The sequence below is a fragment of the Agelaius phoeniceus genome, chromosome 1 (assembly GCF_051311805.1).
Source record: "Agelaius phoeniceus isolate bAgePho1 chromosome 1, bAgePho1.hap1, whole genome shotgun sequence".
Taxonomy (NCBI): domain Eukaryota; kingdom Metazoa; phylum Chordata; class Aves; order Passeriformes; family Icteridae; genus Agelaius; species Agelaius phoeniceus.
The window spans coordinates 67,702,354-67,724,316 of record NC_135265.1 but is presented as its reverse complement, the minus strand read 5'-3'; the positions used below and the strand labels follow the sequence as shown (position 1 = coordinate 67,724,316).

General features: G+C 37.3%; 1 long non-coding RNA gene across 1 annotated transcript in view; it reads left to right on the top strand.

Moving 5' to 3' along the window:
- The first annotated feature begins 398 nt into the window (after positions 1-398).
- Positions 399-21,963, top strand: part of LOC143695790 (uncharacterized) — a 47,229-nt gene continuing 25,664 nt past the window's right edge. The window contains exon 1 of the long non-coding RNA XR_013185330.1: positions 399-480. This is a non-coding gene — a long non-coding RNA (uncharacterized LOC143695790). The remainder of the gene's footprint in view (positions 481-21,963) is intronic.

Sequence of the window (21,963 nt, the reverse complement as noted above, 5' to 3'; positions counted from 1 at the left end):
TGTGTGTCTTCACATAACTGGCTTGGTGTCCCTACTACTAAAGTACAGGTGGCAGTAAATGACATGTTTTAATCCCAAAGGTAGTGCCCATTTAACTTTGAAAGGCATCTGGGTTTTTTGCCTGTGCTGAGCACAGATACTAGCATTTTGTGGCCTTGAAGGAGTTATTCTCCTGTTTTCCAACAGGTGCTAAAAACCACAGAGCTGTTATGGAGCATTGGGATATAGGTGAAGTGTTTGGTCAGTTGTTTCCCTGACTGGCTAAAACATGTTGCCAGACTATTATTTTCATTAATCATTTCTAGAGAAAAGGGAAAAATAAGTTCCCTATGGGCAGGTTTGGAGAAGCCCCTTCTGGTTCTCCTGCAGCACCATCAAGTGATTGGAAGCAAGAGCTGCTCAGACATGATGGAGACAATGAAGCTGAACCTCTCCTAGAAAAATCACAGGCCACAGGGAGCTGCAAAACCTTCAAGGACAGTAAGTAACTAAATAAACCCAGCTGATTTTGTATATCTGATCTGGGTATAAGGACACTATGTTAGGTTACTTAAAAGCAAGCAATATAACTGGCATAACTCATCCTGTTAAAATCAAGAGGCATTTTATCGTGGGTTTCTAATGGCAGTGGCACTTAGCCAGAGCTGGGGGCTACAGAACAGGATCCTACTAAGTAGTGTATCAGAAGACCAACATTTATTAGTAGTGCTTTTCTTGTGGTTATAAACCTTGTTGCCAACAACAAGGTTTGTTGCCTTGTTCCCAAACAAGGGGACAAGGAGTTCTTTGCACAGCATTTCTGCAACTCTTTCTTCCCAAGCTTTTCAGGCTGTCATGTGTGCCATCAGAGTGCACTGCTGGGTAGACAGCAAAAACCTCTTCCAAGGACAAATGTATGCTTGTGAAAAATTGAGTGTGACCCTGTGCTTCAAACACACAGTCCTGTTGTCATAGATATCATCATGAGGAAAATGCAGGGATTTAGAAAGGGAACAGAGGGAAATATTTATTTTGCTGTAAAAAGTGACCTTGGAAATGTGCATATCAATTAAGCAGCATCTGCCAAGAAGTTTTTCTACAAATAGAAAACTAAAGAGCTTGCATAAAAGTACTTTTGTCTTTCTGAAAGAAATGGCTGGATGCCCACATGAATACTGTATCTTCACCAAAAATGTGTATTTTTAAAAATCTCTTATCAGATATACTGGGATGAAATTAGTCTTGAGAAAAAATGCTATTGAGAGCCAAAGGAAATTGGAAATAAGAAACTCCACAGTTGCAAATGCCAGTTTAGTTCTTTTCACATGAGCCTGCTGAGAAAGAACAGAACTCTTGTGCCTCTTAAATGTTTTAGTAACTCTTCCAATATCCAGCTCTGAGAGGAACGGGGCTGTGGGCATTCACTGCATGTCAAGTGCAAGAGAGAAACAAAGGGTCTGAAGGATCAGAGCTCATTCTGGATAAACTAAGCCAGAGCTTAGGCAACCATAGCCCTGACTCTTGACAGAATGAGCTTATATGTTCTGAATAATTAGGTGTACTTACCTGCAGTGGTTTGGTTTTGCATGCTTTTTTGTTACACCTCTGTTAAGCTTTCTGATAGAAATAAATTTCAGAAATTTTGTTCTGGAGAGTTAAAAAAGGGGGGGAATGGGACAGATAGTCTTGAGACTGGTGGCTGACCCTGGGAAATGGAAAAGGGAGGGAGAGAGATTAAAGTGAATCGTGATGTTTCAGTTGGGTTACGTGATTTTTGGTCTATCCGTTTTAAGCAAAGCAAATGATTACTAAAGGCCAAACTGTATTGTAAATTACACAACCAGAAAGTCCTAGCTTTACATACATACCTTCTTTTTTTTACCTTTTTTTTCCCCTTCGAATGCATTGCTCTTAAATTGTTTCTCAGGAAAGGAGGAGGAAATAGGCTGCTTTTATTAAACATCTACTTGGGTTAACATTGTCTCAATTCTGACAAATGCTAACTACTTATCCTTGAACCTGTGATTGCTGAGCACAGGTTGATGGCTTGTGACCACAGCACACAATTTGATAGATTAAACTCTGTCAATCACCCCAGTAACTAGGCCAAAAAATTCCACCTTATTTTCACACTCATAGCTTTGCCTAATTTCTTTTTATGTGAAGGAGCAGTGAAAGCTGGAAGACATGTTAGATGGACTCTGTTGATTTTCCTAGTATTTCAGTTTTAGCCTCAATATCCTGGAAAAAACAACTCTATGTCAATAGTTTCAGTTTGTTCCTATTTTTAAAACTGAAATCATCTTTACCAAGCAGAATTAATCATAAGCTGCCTTCTGCTTGTAGTTGATAACTGTTCCTGTAACATTCTCCTAATATGTACCTGATCAGATTAAAGATCTGGCAAAAAATTAGTTCTGCATCTAAATGGTTTTTTGAATGCTTCCAGGGATGGTGATTCCACCACTTCCTTTGGCAATCTGTCCCAATGTCTGACAACCCTTCCAATGAAGAAATTTTTTCCTAATATTCAATCCAAACCCCTGCTGATTCAACTTCAGGCCATTTCCTCTCATCCTATCACTTGTAACTTGGGAGAAGACTCTGACTCTCACCTGGCTACACCCTCCTTTCAGGTTGTTGTAGAGATCAATAAGTTTCCCCCTGAGCCTCCTTTTCTCCAGGCTAAACATCCCCAGCTTCTTCAGCCACTCCTCATTTGACTTGTTCTCCAAACCCTTTACCAGCTTTATTGCTCTTCTCTGGATGTGCTCCAGCACTTCAGTGTCTTTGTCATAGAGAGGGGCCCAAAACTGAGCATAAGATTTGAAATGCAGCCTCACCCATGCCAAGTGCAGAAGGAAAATCCCTGCCCTGGTCCTTCTGGCCACACTGCTCCTGATGGTGGATGGCAGTTTGACTCTCTCCAAGCATACACTGTTAGAGCCATAGGTAATTCCCTGATTCCCTGGAATGAAAAATCCGTTTGCAAACTCTGGTCTCTTCTCACAGCCTGAAGGAGTCTTTGTTGGTGCAAGCAGTTCTTTGTTGGAGCTGGCAGCAATATGATGGCATTATAAACCAATGATCAGCAAAGAAAATTTTTATTTGCCTCATTTCCCAAGAGGAAAATCCACAGTTAAAGGCTAAAAACGTGTCAATACTTTATGATGCCTAAATCTGCATCATTTTACAAATAACTTATTGCAAAAGGAAAAATGTTTCTTTGCTGTAACAGAAAACTAGTGGAATGAGATTAAGTTTTCTTTGAAGATAACTGAGCCATGAAAGTTAGAGCATTTCCATGGCAATGGCTTACATACAGTGCAGGTACTGTTGTGCACCAAAAATTGGTGCTACCTGGCTTTGTCTGCCAAGTCCAGCAACTTCCTGGTTTGCAAGTTGCACTGTTGAAGTCTGCAAGTTGAAGTACCTAGTTTGCTTTCTACCTGCTTGCTTTTTCAAGTGGAGCTTCAGGTTTGCAAGCAAACAAAAAAACCCTTTTCTTTTTTGCTCCTTTTCTTTATGCTGGGCATTTTTCTGTCAAGGTGTCCTAGCTGGGTGATAAGAAAGGCAGTAGGAATACCATGCATTTAATTGCATTTAATCAGGCATGAGAGAGCATGCAGGAAGAGCTTTAGCTGACCTTTGTGTGTAGGACATAGTTAAATATGGATGTCACCTTCTCAAAAACAAAGGAAGCCAAGACAAAATACTTCTGGCCCTGAGTCCTGGTCATTAGCTCAAAACATGAGAGTTTGGCTGAGAAAACTAAGAGGGGCTTGTGGAGATTTTAGATGGATGTCAATGGCCTTTTTGAGGAGTGGAAAAAGATCTTTGTGACATTGACACTCATTCCTATCTCACAGGTCTTGTTATGATTAGGCAATTCATTTAACACAAATAAGCTGTGGAATGGTTTATGGAGTAAATTTGACTTGAGTTCCTAAATTCATTGGAAACCTGGTAGCATGAGTTACTTTTCTAACCTCACGTTGTAAATTTTCAGCAAATTTTGTTCAAGCAACTAATTTACTAATAAAACTAGAAAAATGCTTGATTCTGTAAACAGAATTCAGTTTTTGCCTGCAGAACTGCTTTTATTTCAAAATCCATGTTCTTTCAAGCCCCTCTTCCTCGCTCCTCATTTTAGAATTGTTTGGAAGTGTTTCCATGTGTGGTATGATAGCGTGTGTTTGCCAGAAAACTTGATAGCTAAATTCCTGGCAATTCTGTCTATTCGTCTTCCAAGACAGGATGATTTCTCACCACAGAATGCTGCTGTGTCTTCTCATGTTTTAGAAAATGACCCATATGATAGCATGAATATCTCCAGTCTAGCTCAACTGACTGGTGCAAGTCCTATTAAAAATTTGATTACACCAACATAGACTACCTGGTGAGCAGTGCATGTTTACCACTTTCCTGGGATATTTTTCTGCTGGTATTGTTGTACCACAATCCCTCTACAGATATTTAGGTACATTTCCATCATGGTGCTGCAGTCAAAACAGTAACCACAACTTAGTTCAGTGCTTAAATCTGTCTCTATCTCCTGTCTTCCTGTTTCTGTTTCGATGTGCTTTAATATGTGAGGTTAAAATAAAAATCTTTCTGGAATAGATGGCAAATAATTGGCTTCAGCTTTTCTCCTCTTCCCTTTCCCCATTCAACCCACCTGGGCCTATGTTTATTGAACTCCATACATTGTCAAGACAGTATTTGTAAATGGAATTTAACTGTAGGTGAGCAGTACAAATGTAATAATATTACACAACTCTTGTTTAATTTTGAAAGCTCCATCCTCTGCAACAGCGCTTATAATGGACGGTTCAAGCTGAATTATCCATTATTGCTCCCAAAGTTTACAATTAAACTATCGATCAAAGCTGGCAGAAAATTCTCAAGCAGTCTGGGTGTGTACCAGGCTTGTTTTAGATGCAGGCTGAGGGAGAGAAAGCCAGAAGCAGCCTTCAGCTAATCCTCTTAGTGCTAACTGTCCTGGATGCAGCAGTGATTATGTATCGTGCTTATACAGTTTTAATAGTGCAGGTCCTATGCAATTTGCGACCTCTATTTCTGCCTGGAAAGATTGGAGCTTAACAGGTTTGGATCCACAGGGAACCAGCTTCGGCTTTTAGGCTTCTTCAGACACTGCAGAATGCATCTTTTCTGGGGAATTCCACAATAAAATGACTGTTATTTATCATTACAAACCTCTTTATCATTTAGTCAATAAAAGGCCTCTCTCTCTCACTTTTTTTTTTCCATGGTGTGCTCAGAGTCAGAAATCTGTATTAGTCTCCCCTGGCCTGAAGGCAAGAGATGTCAAATGCTAAATCATGATCTGCCCTGGCTTTCTGGCTAAATTGTGTATGAAGGCCTGAGGCAAAAAGGTGCACATGCTCATTATTTGAAACAGAATGATTTTTTCCCCTTTCTTTCCTTTTTTTTAAAAAACATATTGAGACATATATGGTAACACACATACAGTAAGCTTCTGAAAAGTATCAAACCTGAAACAAACGAGCCAGAGCTAAATATCTCAAATATATATGCTTGCAGATTGGGAAATAGGAAAGGGGTTGTCAGGAAAAATCAGATGATCTTCCCCTTTTGAACTTTTTGTTAGTGGTGAAGAAAAAAGTGTTAGGAGTTGACAGCAAGGTGACAGATGTGGTATATAATGCATCTGGTGAATTCACCCTTCTTTTTTTGGAGGGGGGAGAAGAAGTTTGAAATGAATCTTAGTTTGATATTGGTCAGGAAACCCTTATGGAAACATATTTTAAAGCCTATGATTGTTTTGCAAACTGTTTTGTGTGTTTTTTCATCTACTTATTTGTTTGCAGTTTGTGATAGATTATCTTCCTTACAGGGCATTTTTACTACCCCAGGTTGACAAAGAGACTTTTGTGAAGAGCTTTTAGGACAGTCATCCCTTGGGCAAATTTTTGTGTGAACATATTTGCATATATTTGCCAAAGTCCTTCAATTCTGTAAGTAGTCTCTGAGGGATTTATATGCATACCAAAATGTAGTTGGAAAACTTATTTAAAGGGTCATGCTTATCTGTGAAGCAAATTTAAATTTGTTATTTATTTATTTATTTATTTTGACACTAGGGAAATGTTCAAAATTGTTGTTTTCCAGTATTTGTTCAGCAGAAGGTGACAAGGAGCTTCTATAAAAGCATATAAAATTTCACTATTTCCACACTGTGGACTGGAGTTTCAAAAGCTGCAATGAAATCTGGGGAGCTCCTCTGGAGAATCTAAACAATGTATGTATTATTTTTAGTGCTCAATATTTTCTGTGTTCAACAAAACATTCTACATAGTTATGCTGACCACCTGCTCTCAGTGTGAGCATGAAAGTAACCACAACTTGGAGAAGAAAAAAGGCTCATGTGTAACAGGGATATTCTGTTCAGCCAGCAAAATTTTTGACATTGCAATTTCAATTTACATTCTAAAAGACAGTTTATTCAAGTGCTTCATTGCTAGTCACAAATTATGGGAAAGAGCTGAGGCCGCTTGAATTCAGATATTCTATTTCTGAAGGGTTCAGGGAAATTATGTGATTGGATCAAAGTTTTCAGGGAAGACTCCTCAATGGGATGACATGTCACTAGCTGACACCTCCACCTAAAAAGCAAACTCTGTGAGCTCAATGTCTTTTGAGCCATTCAATTTCCAGTTCTCAGTAGAGGGCTTTAGTTTTAGATATATCTTAAATGCAAATTGGTTTGGTTTAAAATGTCACTGATTTATTAGAACTGTTCTAATATGCAATTTTTTAGTTATCACTGAAATGGTCTGCATTGTCAGTGTGATTTTTCCCAATTTAAAATAATGCATTTTGAGAGCCCTTATATCCTGGTCTTTGTAGTCAGATAAAAAATGAGGCTGCTCTGTACACATCACTGGTTCTGTATTTCTTCCAGAGAAAATGATGTCCTCTTGAAATTACTTGAGCTCTTCCCCAGCTGTCACAAATATGAGAGTGAAATTAAGAAGAGGACTAACATAGTCCCTGCTAGTTTGTAAAGTTCAATTAAAACCATCTTTAGGAATTTAACATGCAGAAATCATGCCTGATATTGATCAGAACATAAGCAAGTGAAATTAGTTGATGTTTTCATGTTTGTCATATTAAAAACAAAACCAAAAACAACAGACCAATATAAAACAGACATTCCACACATGAACTTTTCAGCAATTTCACTTTTTCCTTCAGGTTATGGTAGAGCTTACTAGAAAAGAAAAGTCCTTATTAAGCACAACACTTCAAAAACAATAAGGGTCTCATGTAAGTTTTAACAGAATCTGCTTGCTTCTTCTATTTAAGCATGAAACAGTTCTGTGTTCCTTCCTTCTGCATGTAATCTTCCACGTTTTGCAAAATTTGCCTTCTCTGCTGCCTTTTTGTTTCCAAGATATCATATCCTTCTTTTCTACATACATCCCAAGTTCTTCAGTAGAATTCTTCTGGAACATCATGGAAATGCAGAATTTAAGAATTATATTTGTCTCCTAAATTTTATTGCAGAATTCTCGTGGTTGTCCACTTTGCTTGATTTTTTTTACTTCTATTTTTTTTCTGTTATTTTTCTTTAAAACTGAATCCAGTGGGACCATATATAAGTGCAACATGTCCTAATTTCTTTTGCACTGTGGTTGTCTCCCAAAATAACTCCACTGAAAGCATAACAGTTTTACCAAAATAAAGTGGTGAATTAGACCCATAAGTTCTTTATTCATTACACAGGAGCAGAAAATACTTGGGACTGACAGACTTTTAATTGTTGCCTCCTTTCAACTTAATCACCATGCCTAACTTTCTTTAAAAGCATTTTAAAATTTACTAACAGAGGAAAAAAATAGTAGTGCACTTCCAAGATGAGACCTTATATTGACACCCTTTGTCATACTGTGGGATTTTATGCCTAGTTAGAAATCATAAAAATTAGATTTGCAATGTAAAACCTAAACAGCACAGACTGTATCTGTAAGAAGTGAGAATCACAATTATATAGTCTGAACTCCCTATGTGATTCTGAAGTCATATATTTCATTAGAAAGTACAATTATAACTGTTTTCTCCTTTTATTTTCCTTCACCTTGACAATGTGCAGGAAGCTAATCTCACTGTCTGTGTCCTCCAAACTGACAATGCTTTCAAGAAAAGGCATACTTCAATGAATGAAACTGTTTACATACTTTTAATGATGTGTTTGTTTTAATTTAGTTGTAAGTTCATCCTTCTCTAGGATCCATCTGAATCCTATCCTCCAGCTATATTCAGGCTTCCTGTTTTAAGGTCATTCCTTATACAGAAAATTGTCATTATATTGGATATAAATACAAGGAGGGATTTTAAAATGTTCCTGACCTTAGTATAGGTTTTCTTATTTACAAAGTCAGCTTCTGTGTACTTCCCATGTGGGATCTCTGGATAAAATTTTTGTTAATATCCTTCTACAACTCAGAGCAATAGCTGGAGTAAAACACAATATGTCAACTTATTTTCTCATGGATTTTCTTTGTTCATCTGAAAAATAGATTTATTCTAGCTTCTTAATTTATAGTTCCATAGCATGTGCATGTTAAAGTCCCATATATGAAATGAATAAAGAAACTTCACCCTGTCTTTTATCTCAGCAAAACTCCATCAGTTGCAAATAGAAGCAGCATTTCTGTGGGAACATTTTGAGATTTAATTTTTTTAACCATAGTCTCTGCAGCATTTGATACCACCCTGTCAGTTCCATGACTGGGATACTCAGGACTTGAATCAGTCAAGTGCTAAATGTCCATCACTGTTGTCCTGTCAGACATGGCTGTGTTTGCATGGCTGATCACACTCCAGACCCTCTGTATTCTTGATTTGTGGGAGCATGCTGGAATCTAGTTGTAAGCAGAGCTTTAGAGCAGTGTGAGCTTGGGAAATGGGACGGACCTGGGTGCTCAGCACAATGCAACACGTTGCACAGATGACAGCCTGAGAACTGTGTTCATCACCTGGCAAAATGTCAGTGATCAGTCTGGGGTTGCTTATGCTCTAACTGTTATTTAAGGCCACTTGCTCTGGTGGAGTTCTGCTTGCCTCCACTTGTGCCATCTACTCTAAAACAGGAATCAAGATAACAAAGCCTTAGCTTGTTGTAAGGACAGCAGAAGGCTTGGAGGGTGGGAATCTGGCTTGGTTTTTCTTGTGAAGGGCTGTTGAAACTTCTTTGTCTCAGCCTGAGAAGAGGAGAGGCCTGACGGGTGGAAGAAGGGAGAAGGAAAAGATGGTAAGCTGGTTTGGTACCAGGACAGGAGGCAGCAGGAAGGCATTTTTTAAAAGCATCTGTGGCACTTTTTTTTTTGGTAGTGTGGGTGCAGTTTGTCCTTTAAACTCTTCATGTTCCATCTTTTATTTTCATAATCCTAAATTATATGTTGTCTGAGACTACTAAATTATATGTTGACTGAGACTGTCTCTTTCCTTTATTTCTAAGGCACATAGCAAGCGTGGCCATTCTCTCTGTTGTAGCCTGCCAGGTACTGCTGGAGGATTACAAAGAGTGAGCAGCAAAAAGAAGAATGGACAGTTATTGACACTGTGTTTATAGGGCCACTGGCAGACTTGCATCCTGCCACCTGGGTGCTTGAATTGGATTTTAAAATCAAACATTATTTTCTGTAAGGAAGCATTTATTTTCAGAGTCCTTGGCACACAGTGGCCTGAATACTGCAGTCATAATTCTGGCAAAACTCCCAACAGACATCTAAGTTACTTTTTCCTTGATTCAGGTCTGCAGGACTCTGCTTTTCAGTACAAACATGTCATATGTCTGTGGTCTAATTCCCAGAAGTTCTGAGCAGACCCATTGTATGTTGCCAACAAAGGGAATGGAGAGAGACAGCTTGAAATGTAGTTAATGAAATTATTCATGTTGCTTTTATAATTACATTTATAACTGCATCATCATAATGTGATGTGTTGATTAGTATCCGGAGCAGTTAATATAATTAAACTGAGCATAGGGAATTCGCAAAGTTAGAGAAACACCATGGTGCTCTTTCTGGCACAGTTCTGTTCACAGCTGTTTGATGGATTGAGAGGTGACCACAGTGTGAGAACTGATGGAGAGGCAGTGGCTCCCTTCCTTTGCATGCCTCTTGTGTCTGTAAAGGGAGTTTGCCACTCCAGCATCGGTGTGGTGGGTGTTTGGGACTGGCATTACCTGGGTGCCTGATCTTGCAGCCAGAAACCCCAACATCTGCTCTTTTCCATACATGTCTGCAAAGTTTGCCATGAGCTGCTGCCAGAGATTTGCATTCAGCAGCACACTGCATCTGCAATGCACTGTAATACTTGGTCTATCAAAGTTTTACACGTGAGCAAAAATCCCACATCACTCAAAAAGGGAAACCAGTGCATTGTCTCTGGTCTAGACTTCAGCTGTTTGACCATGAGCAAATGCATTAAGTTTCCTTTTGTCAAATGCCAAGTTACAGTTGAGTTGGGAAATTTTAGCAGGGCTATATAGCATGTGTAAAGGACTTTGAATGTGGAGCTTAAATAGTTACGGTCATTATAGAGTATTGACAAGTATTGGGTGTGAACAATATTTATGTTCAATGAAGTTCCATGACAAAGACAAGAATCACATGAGTCTCTGCTAGTCCAGCCAAAAAACCAGTTTCTGCTAGGGAAAAGAAGTGGAAATATATCTTTAGGCTGGAGATTAAAAGAGGAGATCTGGTTTTGGAGATTTTCTTGTTTGTATATTCTAAGACCATTGACTCAGTAACTTATCCACTTATGGGTAGTACCAGATGATTCAGAGCCATAAAATCCAATGGCATGTTGTTTAGCAAAGGACAACAAGGAAAAAGACACAATCTAAAGGCTTAGTTTTACTTTCTAATGCTTTCCGTCTTGCCATATTATTTACAATCTCTTTTCAGATGTATTGTAAGGTAGTTGCAGTGTACAAAACGTTTTTATGGTTCTGGAGAGAGTTCAAGGAAATGGGGCAAACTAATCAAGCATCTAATCTGCATTTTATGTGAGTGCTTGAAAATACTTCACAAATATAATAACTGTCTTGTAATAATCCTCATAGATTTTGATAAAAAAATATGTTTGAAGGCACTTTGTATATGCATGTTAGCTGTTTCCTGGCTGTATTCTGAACCACATTAAGATTGCAGTGTCAAAGTCTTGACACCTCCATGATTTAGCTTCAAGTTTTTGAACTCATGGCTGTTTCAATTTTCTGATGTTCATGGTAAATTTGCATTCTTTTTCTGGAATATTCCTTCATATTCTCATTCGGAAAATGTCTGCTATGTAATATTTATAACACAAGCAGAGACAGTTGTGCTAGTCTGCCAGCTTTATTGCACTGACTTGACCCTCTCATTGCTAGATGTCAGTATAAAAGTATACTTACTATTACACTTTATTGCATCAACAAAGACAAAGATAATAAATTAATATTTTGACTGAGTTGTCTCTACATTTATGGGAAGATCTACTCTACAGTCTGTATACTTCACTTCAAAAATGCATCTGTATTAATCTGTGGTAATGGCACAGAATAAAATTTATTCTACAATTTTGAGAAACTATGGTTTAATTAAATTGATCTACTGAGTGCTTGAAGGTAGCATGTATGAAATTTATATATAGAGTACACTGTAAGATTCAGTTGTTATCATTAAAAGAATATTATTGCATAAGATAAATGTGATCCACTTATGTCTTTGATTTCTTCTAGTATCATTTTTCTTTCAAAAATGAAATCTGTTATTTTGAGGGAATCTTTCCTACTGTTTAGCAGATTAATGATCGTTCATGACATTATCGGTTCTGCATGCAGTATATAACTTTTGTATGGATTCCTGTACTAATATTGTACATCACTGGTGACTGACAGTAACAACTCATCCACCTAAATTTGCAGCCTGATTCCAGATATCACACCTGACAGCATTCTAATTTCTAAGTGCTCATTTTTCATCTAAATTACTTTTTCTCCATACAAATCTTTGCAAAAGACTATGAACAACACAATCCCTGCCACTTACAGGATATCATCTTCTCATATTTTAACCTTTTTTTTTTCCTGGGCTACTTGCAACATTGGCAGTTTTTCACATTTAGCTGGGATGCTTTCAAAGAGGATGGTATACACCATATCAAAAATATGTTTTTGTTTGGATGTTCTTTTGGGTGGGTTAGGATGGGGATTTTTGGGGTTTTTTTAGTGGGTGGTGGTGAAACTGGATCAGAAGTTTCTTGAAAAGTTTTAAAATAAAGTTTTAAAAAAGTTTTAAAATAAAGTTATGATAAAAGTTTTTTAGGTGATTTTCCTATAGACTTTAAGAAAAATAAATTGTGTTTAGTACTATAAAAAGCACATAGTGCTCTGGTAGGCAAGAAAAGGTTGTGAGGAAATTAAATATTTTTGAACTTTTATGAGAGATCTCCAGAGTGAAAGCAAATCTTGCATAGTTTGCTTCCTCTGTCTGTAGAAGTTACTTCCAATGTGTCAAATGTGAGATCTGTAGTGGCCCTGCTCACTGAAGTGAATGGAAAGTTTAGTTCAAAGCCTCCCTGGACAATTTTCAGACTTTCCTGGTTTTGCTGAGTTCAAAGACAGCAAGTACCATGTAGGGCCGTGGTCCAACAGGGTGGGCTGTGCCTGTCTTCTCAGTTATACTGGCAAATAACACTAATTTGAAATGTTCATATGGAAATTCCAAGTAGCTAATTATTACAAATAATTTTAAAAAATCAGGAGGCTGAATCAAATTGGCTTTTGAATTACTGTTTTTTCAAATTGGAATAATAAAAAACATTTTAAGTATGGGACTTTTATGGAGTGTCATGGTAACTATGAGTATGTTTCTTCTTTGTGGTTTTATCTCCAGATATCCAGATTTCTTCCAGTCTTATCGATTTTTGCTGCTAACATCCACTCATCAGCCACTTCATTAACATGTTTAATCTCTGCTTGTTTTAAAAATCCCTTTATTTTATGTGTTAATTTGTGTATTTTTTCCTGTGTCTTCTGAATTTATTTTCCTCCTCTTGTCCTAAACTGGTCCCTTTTTTTCTGTGCAGTTGTCTTCCATCTTAATTCTGCTTTGTTACAGTATTCCAGCTTCAGTATTCAGTTCAGCTTTCTTTTTTTTTTCCCTCTGTCATTGCTCTGCATCTGTAAAAGTTGGCAGGTATTCCAGGGTTCATTGCTAGAAAATTCTTAGTTATCTTTCTCTAATTTAAGTCATAAGATCAGTCAGCTTTTACTGCTTATGCCTTGTTTTCCTGTGTGGCTGTTGCTCATATGTGTCTCTAACTGAGTTTTTTCTTATGTCTTGCCTGCAAATCTTCAGGGATTATTTTCTTTTCCTGATTCTATTCTATTTAGATAGACAGTGTACTATATAGTAGCAAATAAGAAAGAAAAAGGGGGAAAAGAAAAGGTATTTATATTCTTCTCCTGTTATCAGAGGTAAATGGAACCAAATCTTAAATCTTAAGGCTTTTGCTGTCCAGCCTGCAGTGTCTTGCATACTTTTTATACATTTCTACGTTTTCTTCATGCCTAGGAAGGGATTAAATATGTAGTTTCTGCAATTTTCCCACTGTCCCATGTAGCTGAGAGCTATATTGCTAAGCTTTCTTCATGGCTGCTATTTCAGAATTTAAATTTGGATACTGTAACTGTAGCAGTATTTTGTGGCTTTGCCATTAGCTTCTCGTTTTTATAGATGGGAATCCTAAATGCTATGTGTGATGCAAAAAGGTATGATTTGCCATTATGGTTCCTCTCTTAAATCCATTTAGCTTCTAAGTCTTTGTGAACAGCTTCATGGAGGTAAAGATTGGGATTATGAGTCATAAAAATGCCATTTTATTTTCTGTATATATATTGTGGGCAAGGAAGAACCAAAGTAATGTTTATAAAAGAACACCCTGGGAAAAGTTATATTGATTTTATCTAGCCTACCCATGCTTTTTCATTTTTAATCTTAGTACTTTCTCTGCAAGACATGAATTTTTCCTCTTTTAGTGTTTTCAGTAGCTTAAATTTACTCACCTTTGGTCACATCAATGATGGTTGCCACAACTGCTCTCTTAGGTTCCTGGAGCTCCATGAAGATACTCACTGTCACACTTATGAAGGAGAAGAATAGAAAAATCAATTTTACTTAGATGGCAATTGGAAAAAATACATTTCTGTTCTGCATTCTACTTTCAGGATGTTTTATTCAGCCTGCTTTTCTAGAGGTAGTGCTGTTTGAGTTTTTTGATTCTCTTTAAAGTCCAATTCATGCTTGCAATATTACCATTAAGGGTTTTTTTTTTTCCTTTTAATACTTTATGAAAAAAGAACTAGAATCAATGTTGGGTATGTGCCGTGACAGTGAACATTTTCTGAGGTGTGGATGTATTTATTTAAAAGGTTACTTAGAAATTTCATTTAAACTTCTACAGGACTAAGCTGTACACTCGATCATGAGGATTCTGGATTTCCATGGCTTCAGGTTTTAAGATTGTTTAAGACTGAAATGTGAAATGGAGTAAATCCATTCCCAATACGCAAGAGCTATATCTTGCTTTCCTCTCCTGGTGGGTTCACAGAACAATTATATTCAGGAAAAGTAAAATACAATAGTGCAAAGGTGGATGAAGCACATGAAGTTAGTCCATCAGTTTCTCCAGTGAGAGGCTTAGTCACTGACAAAAGTCAGGCTTCAGGAGGACTTCTTCAGCTGAGATAAGAAACTCTTCCTTTTCCCCCTTATAACCTACTTCCCTTACCTATGTGCAATGTGTGAGTGAGAGAAATAAGAAGGGAGAAGAAAGATTTTTCTAAATGTCAGCTACCAGGAAAGGAAACGAAACATGAGTATCTATATGTTTTTGGGAAAAGGAATTTTACTGTATATAATGTGTATATATATATTTATATAACTATATTAAAAAGTTAGATGCTAGCAATAATTGATGAGCACATCTTAGACTGTGATTTTTCAACATCAGATCAGTCATGACTGAAACTATCCTTCTGCTTTTTCTGAAAATATAAAAAACCTGGAAAATGGAAAAGATTATGCAGTTATAATACATTGCATTCAAAGATATTTTGATTTCTGACCACAATTTCTCTAAATTCTTTTTTTGCCTAGTGTTCAAGGGTGCATGATTATCTAAGGAAAGCATAAGCATCATCTAAGCTGTTGATTTGAGTATTAAACACATTTTTTGTGCTAAGATGTGGATGGGTGTTTTTCAATTATTTTTCTTACGCAAAGGAGTTGCTACTCTTCAGCACTGGGATTCTTCTTGTAGCAACTCTCCACTTTCAAATTTTGGCTAGTGGGTCCTCCAAAAATATGTGTACATAATGATGTGCATGAGTAAAAAGGCCAGGGCATTATGGTTTTAGCTGAATGTGCTGTATAAAACAACTTTACCCTAGCAGTCATACATGGTCTGATCCACCAGAATATTACATTTAGAATATTTATTTATGGGGTTGAAGCTCAAATCTCTAATTAGTAGAAAGAGATTTTTGCAGAAAATATTTTTTGTAACTTAAATATAGGCTCTCAAGCTCTTTTTGGCGTTACAAGATTCCAGCCAAACAGTGTTGTGTGGCATTACCCTGGAACATTAAACAAAAGCTGGAGCTAACTAGCACAGCTCCTCAATCTATAGTTGATGTTGTTTTGCTGTTTATACAGATCACCAGGTCTCTGGATAATGAGGATGATGGACAGATGATAGCTTGATTATCCTGCTGCTGAGCTTTTGCCGGGAACTGATGAATCCTTCACGCTTTTTACTATCTCAGGCCAATGGTACTGGGGAGGATGAGAAAAAATCATAAAGATGACATGTTTGCTGTCCTGTTCCCTGATGGGGCTCCAATGTATTACCTGGATCTAATTATCTCATCTCCAGTTGACAGAGAGGCTTCCATGGCATGCTTTCCATCACTGGGAGCCTCCGCCAAGCTTCCAGTGGGCTGTCTAATAGCTTGATATATTTTTGGACCTCCTGCTCATTGGATGAACAAGCTGAAGTAAATCATGTGTTGACCTCAAAGCATTTATAAACTGTAGAACATTATATTCTCATCAGAGCCATAGGGGCAGTAAACTATAGTTTCTCTGCTGTGAAACATGGTTTTGGTTATGCACTGTGTTACTAGGGTTGTACTTAAACAATAATATATCATTTGTGGCACATGTCGCCTTCTTTATTGAAAGGCAAAACAAAGAGTTGAGGACAAAAATCATTACTACTTTAGCAATTTTTCACAAAATGCTTTTGTTTTGTACTTGACACACAGATGGGACATTGTACTGCAGTGTAAATGATGTACAGCAGCATGACAAATTTCATTTCCTTTATAAAATGAGAATAAGAATAGTGGATGAATTTGGGGAAATGGTGTTAACTTTTTTTTTGTTAGTGTTAAAAAATAAATTAAATAGGGGAATAAATTAAAAAAAATAATAAAAAAAAGAGAGATCGATTTCCAAGGGAAAATTCCTCTTGGAAACTATTTGAGCCCTTTAATTGTCTTGGCAGATATTGATCAAAGAGCTTAAATGAAAATATTGAAAACAATAAACTCACTTGTTTTGAATCACTGTGATAGTGATAATCCATGAGCAAGGAAGAAATTCACACAAGGTGTTAATGCTATGCCACAGCTGGACTAAGCAAACAACAGAAGATCAGTTCTGAGGAAAGTAAACTGTATTCTCAGTACTGCTTTCAATCATGGATTCTTTGGTGCTTCAACCATGTTAAAGAAATATAAATGCTGCTTCTCAATCTTCTTGCTTCAATTTAAGTCTGCATCACCAGGGTGTATTACTGTGTGATACATCACACTGTGAAAGGGGTCTAGTTCTGGTGAAGAGTTTTGAATTTGTTTTTGTTCACATGGCATAGCTTTGCCTTTTCCTTTTATGGTGGATTTCAAGGAAACATGACCAAAGTCTTTACTATGTTTCCAACTAGCAAATTTTACTTAACATTTCCTTGTTATTAATCTTCAATAAGAAAACAAGAATTGAATGGCTGTAACATGAGAATGTTCCAACCCATGCACAAGCACCAGGATCCTGTATTGTGAAGTGTTGTGCACACATGAAATGGAGAACAAATTAATGAGAAAATTTCCACTCCTTTCCCAAAACTTTGTGTGAAAGTGTTTTATCTCAGTCCTGTTTCAGGCACAGTTGGAAACCAGTCCCATGGTTCTGAAATACAACACAATTATTTTTCTCTGTTTCAGCAGGAGCTAAGTTTTGCCATTTTCACAATAGCCAAAGCTAAGGAAATTTTTAGCTATTTGGCTTTGTGACTGCCAAAATCCTCAGTCTGGACTGCCATATCTAGATTGTAAACAATTAAAAGTTGGAGGTTTTTCACATCTACTAGTCTGGGGATGGTGTCTTAGAAAGATAATGTCTGTCTGCTAAGTATGGGTCTGAACACGAGCTGTCCTTTGAAGTCCTCTTTCCTTTCTGCTACCAAAGCTTAGAAATATTAAAAATTTCTTTGAAGCAGGTGAGGAAAAGATATCTGTAGTAGATAAGTGAAAAAAAAAAAAGACTAGGAAATTTTTCTATGAGCAATGAGCTTATGAAATCTGTAGTTAGGTCCTGTGTGGACTCTCTCATAGTGAATAGTGAGGTTTGCTAATGATGCCATCTTTATCTTAGTCAAGGCACCTTTTTTTGTCTTTTTCCTGACAGATTTGTTTTGGAATTAACATGCAGTATTCAAAGTCTTAGAGACTCAGACACACACACACAAAGGAAGAATTATATATGTGTGATTTCCCCACTCTAAAAGAATGTATTTTGTTTGTACAACTAGAACCAGAGACTGCAGAGATTTACTTTATCTTTTCCCCAATATTACTGTGTTAGAAACTATGGACACAAAGCTGGAATAAAATCATGGTGACTGTCTGCTTTCCCTGTAAATTCCCATCACAAGTCCACTATGATGCCATTTATTTTGTCTACAATTTTAGGTATGAGCTGTAATGATTTGCACTATTTTTCTGGTTAAGAGTATTTTGTGGTTAAGAGTATTTCTTTCTTTTATCCCCTCCTGTCTGTCTCTACTTATGTCATAAGAACTTCAGCCCTATCCTCAGCTGGTCTAAGTTGACACAGGTTTGCCTACATTTGCATTAACAATGCTGCAGTTATTTACATAAACTAAGGATATGGTCATGTGTATGGGATCAGCATGAGTCTATGAAAACAGAGCCAACTTGCCAGGAAGTATCCAGGACAGAGGACTTGTCTTGAAGTAAATAATTGGCCCTGATAATAGAATTGTTTTTCTCCAAATGGTCTCCTTTAGAGAGTATGTTTAATAAAGTTGCTGGATTTATTTTTACCAAGGTTTATTGAGGTATTTTGCCAGCATGTGGTCGGCAGGTTCTCCCAGGGCAGCAAGGTATGTATCATCCCTGCAGCCTGACCTTGGCCTGTTTTTGGTCCCTCAAAGCCTAGGGAAAAGTGGGATATATGAAAGAGGAACACAACAGTCATCACACACCTGGAATTTAGTCATAGTCTAGGCAGACCATATTCACAACCCTAGTCATAACTGGATCTGATATTTTAATAGCCCTTGTCTAGGATATACACTTAGAAATCCTTCCTTACATACTGGGCAATGCTACCTTGAATATAGAAGATTGGTTCAGTTGGATTGTAGGAAACATGATTTTTCAGCATTTGTCCAGCTGAACACTGCTTAATATATCCTTTGTCAAAAGCAGCTTCCTGGGTGTCTTATGTGTGTATCCACAGCACCTTCTTCTCTGGCAAGATGGAAGATGTCTGCCAAAAAGAAATCTCAGAAAGATGAACTTACCTCTCGCTGTTGTTGGCAGAAGCTGTGAAAAGACATCCTGAAAATCTAGAGAGACTTTTGGGTTAATTGTTCTCTATTGTGCTAACTTTCTGTGGGTATAGCCTTTTGGCCAACTTATGTGAACATCTAAACTAAATGGGGGATCAGTCTTTTCATTAACTTCAGAATTTCTCGCCAGAACTGCGATTTTCTCTTGTTAATGTGCTGTGTGATTTTGGGTTTTTTTGGTGGTATTCATCCTTTTCTGATGAGAACTTCAGTAATGGAAATCTGAGACAAAGAAAAATTATATTTTTTTTTACTGTATAGTTGACAGTGGTTGGAGTGGCTCTAATCACCTACATTAGCTGCTAAAATGCCTATTGAGGGTTTCATTTAGAAAGGGAATTCTGACAATAGTGCTGAGAAGGTGAGATCCCAAGGAGCCCAAAGGATAGTGAAGAAGTTAGTAGTAATTATATTTTGGACTTGGAGAAAGAGAAGGCATCAGGTAAAAGAATCTATTTCACATAAGCCATATTGCTTTCTGTAGAGAGATGGAACACACTGAGACCAAGCCCTGTGATAACCATAAACTGCCAGCTGTGGCCAAATCCCTTTGAATTACAACTTGCCATGGCTTGTTGCATGGTGATGCTTGGATAATAATTTAAAGAGAACAAGACTTAATTTGTTTTCTTTTTGACATACAGCTGCAAGTCTAGGACAGGCTCGACTGCATAGGACATGGTAATAATATTCAACCATGCTCTAGACATGACGACAGAGCAGTGAACTTCAAGCTGGCCTAGCTTCAAAATGAGCAGTGTGTCAAGAGTGAGGTACATCTTTGCTTTCAATGACAGGAAAATGTGTCTGGGAATTTCATACTCTGGGCCTCTGTGCCATGCCCTACCCCTCTTCCCCACTGATCAATCACCTCAGGTCAGCCATCTGCTACATCTTGACCTGGTGGGTAAAGATGAAAATCAGGTATGAGCTGCTATCATTCTGCAATGAAAAGATGGAGATAACTTGAAAATCAGGTGAACTGAGATTTAGATTTTAAAGGTCAAAGGATTATGAATGTCTTTTCATTCCATGTGCAGTATTGCAAATACTCTTGATTAGAGAGGCAAATAATATGTAAAGCTGGGGCTGTGCTCCCTGCTTTCCTATAAAAGCAATAGGTACATTTACAAATTCAGTAATTTAACCTCTGGATTACTTCATCTGTGTTTTTTCATTGCTCTATGAGTGCTGATCTTGTTAAAGATAAAGATGTTGCTAAGGAAAGAATCCTTTGTCACTACTTGCTGTTCACAGTACAAATATGATGCAGAGGGAAAAGCATATCAGGTTGCACTGTAGAAAGGTTGGGAGGAGTGCCACTCCTTTGCAGGTGGGAGAATCAGATCATGGACATCTTAAAACCAGTAGCAATTTTACTAAGTTATGTTCTAGGATTGGGGCTGAAGTGACGTGTTCCTCTAGTTCCTGTGAAGCCTGTAACAATGAACAGCCTGCACAACACTAATCTATTATGGGAGCTTATTTCAAAAATTAAAGCATAATGAAACATACCCTTACATTTTCCACCTGCACCTCAGGTAAAATTAATTTTATTTTAAGTCAAAGTGAACAGATGTGTTTCACAATGTCATGAAAATCATTATGCAATAACTTTTTTTTAACTGCTATTAAGTTTTCTCACATGTGTGAGCTTTTTTCCCTCTGCTCCTTGACTTCCATTTGCAATGTCTCTTTAGGCTACCAGCATTTGGAACAATTTATGTCTTATGTAGATATAAAAGGCAGACTGTTATACACCATAGGTACAACTGTATCTAGAAATGCCTGCTGAGGCGATGACTGGTGAGAATTAGGGTTCATTTAAGTTAAAGACAGCCAGCCTCTGCCCTATGGAGCTGGAATTGATGAATCCAGAAGGGAAGGAAGGTGATAAGAAGAAGGAAGCAGTAGCAGGAGAGTGTCAGTTTGTGCCATGGAGTGAAGCAGTTGCTCCAGTCCAGCCACATGGATGCATGGGACTGAACAGCCATGTGTGCCTGCGCCTCATATCTCAGCCCTCAGGGTAGACAGCAGGAGGATTCTGGTCAATCTTAACTGCCTAGTCACAGTCCATCAAGTTAGCTGTAAAAACTTCTGTTTCAATTAAATATAAGCTCATTGTATTTTCACACAACAGTTAGTAAAATAAAACTCATTAGGAATATAGCATTTAGACTCGAGCAAGTGATATTTTTTTGAATATCACAGTGAAAACCACATTTCCTTTAGTCAGCATCTGCTGTGTGTTAGGCTGCCTATAAAATGTGGTACATGGTTGACAACAGGGAAAGATGAAAACAAACAGGAAAACTACAAAAGACATGGTATTAACATCAAAGTGCATTAATCCCTCCCTTTCCTTGGCATATGAAAAATTATTTTTTCCTTGACCCTAAACAATTTAACTTTCTTTCCACCAATTTCAATTTTGGACAACAAGGGTGAACAAGTAATGGAAACTAAGTAGGGGATTTCATGTAAAGTGAAAAATGAAATGAGGCAAAAACAGGAGAAGATAACACACCAGTATGAATAAATTAATTTTTTTTTTAATTAAATCAGCTCCAATATTTTGGAATTGATTATACAAAAAAAAAGTTTACAGAGACAGAAGTACTGACATTTCCATGTAGTTTATGCTTGTGCAAATATTAGTGTTTCTGTAGTAACTTAAGGATTTCATGCGAAGAAATGTATGAGAAAGCTGTGAGAGCACAGTGTGAAAAAAAGGAAATAATAGGCCCTGTGTGGGGTTTTTTCCTATCTAAATATGTAACTATTTTTTATTATTCAGTAAATATTAAATATAGAGATGAAACTTGTGTAGATGACTGATTTCAACAATGGACTAAATGCAAATGACCGTGAGTCTATTATATTTAGTCAGTAAGCTGCTAAATACCTGGGGTGAATGAAGGGAGGTGACTTTCTTAATCATTAAGCTAGTCCTTGAATATGGAGGACAATCACATCATCTCTAATCCCATTCATAAACACATCATGGTC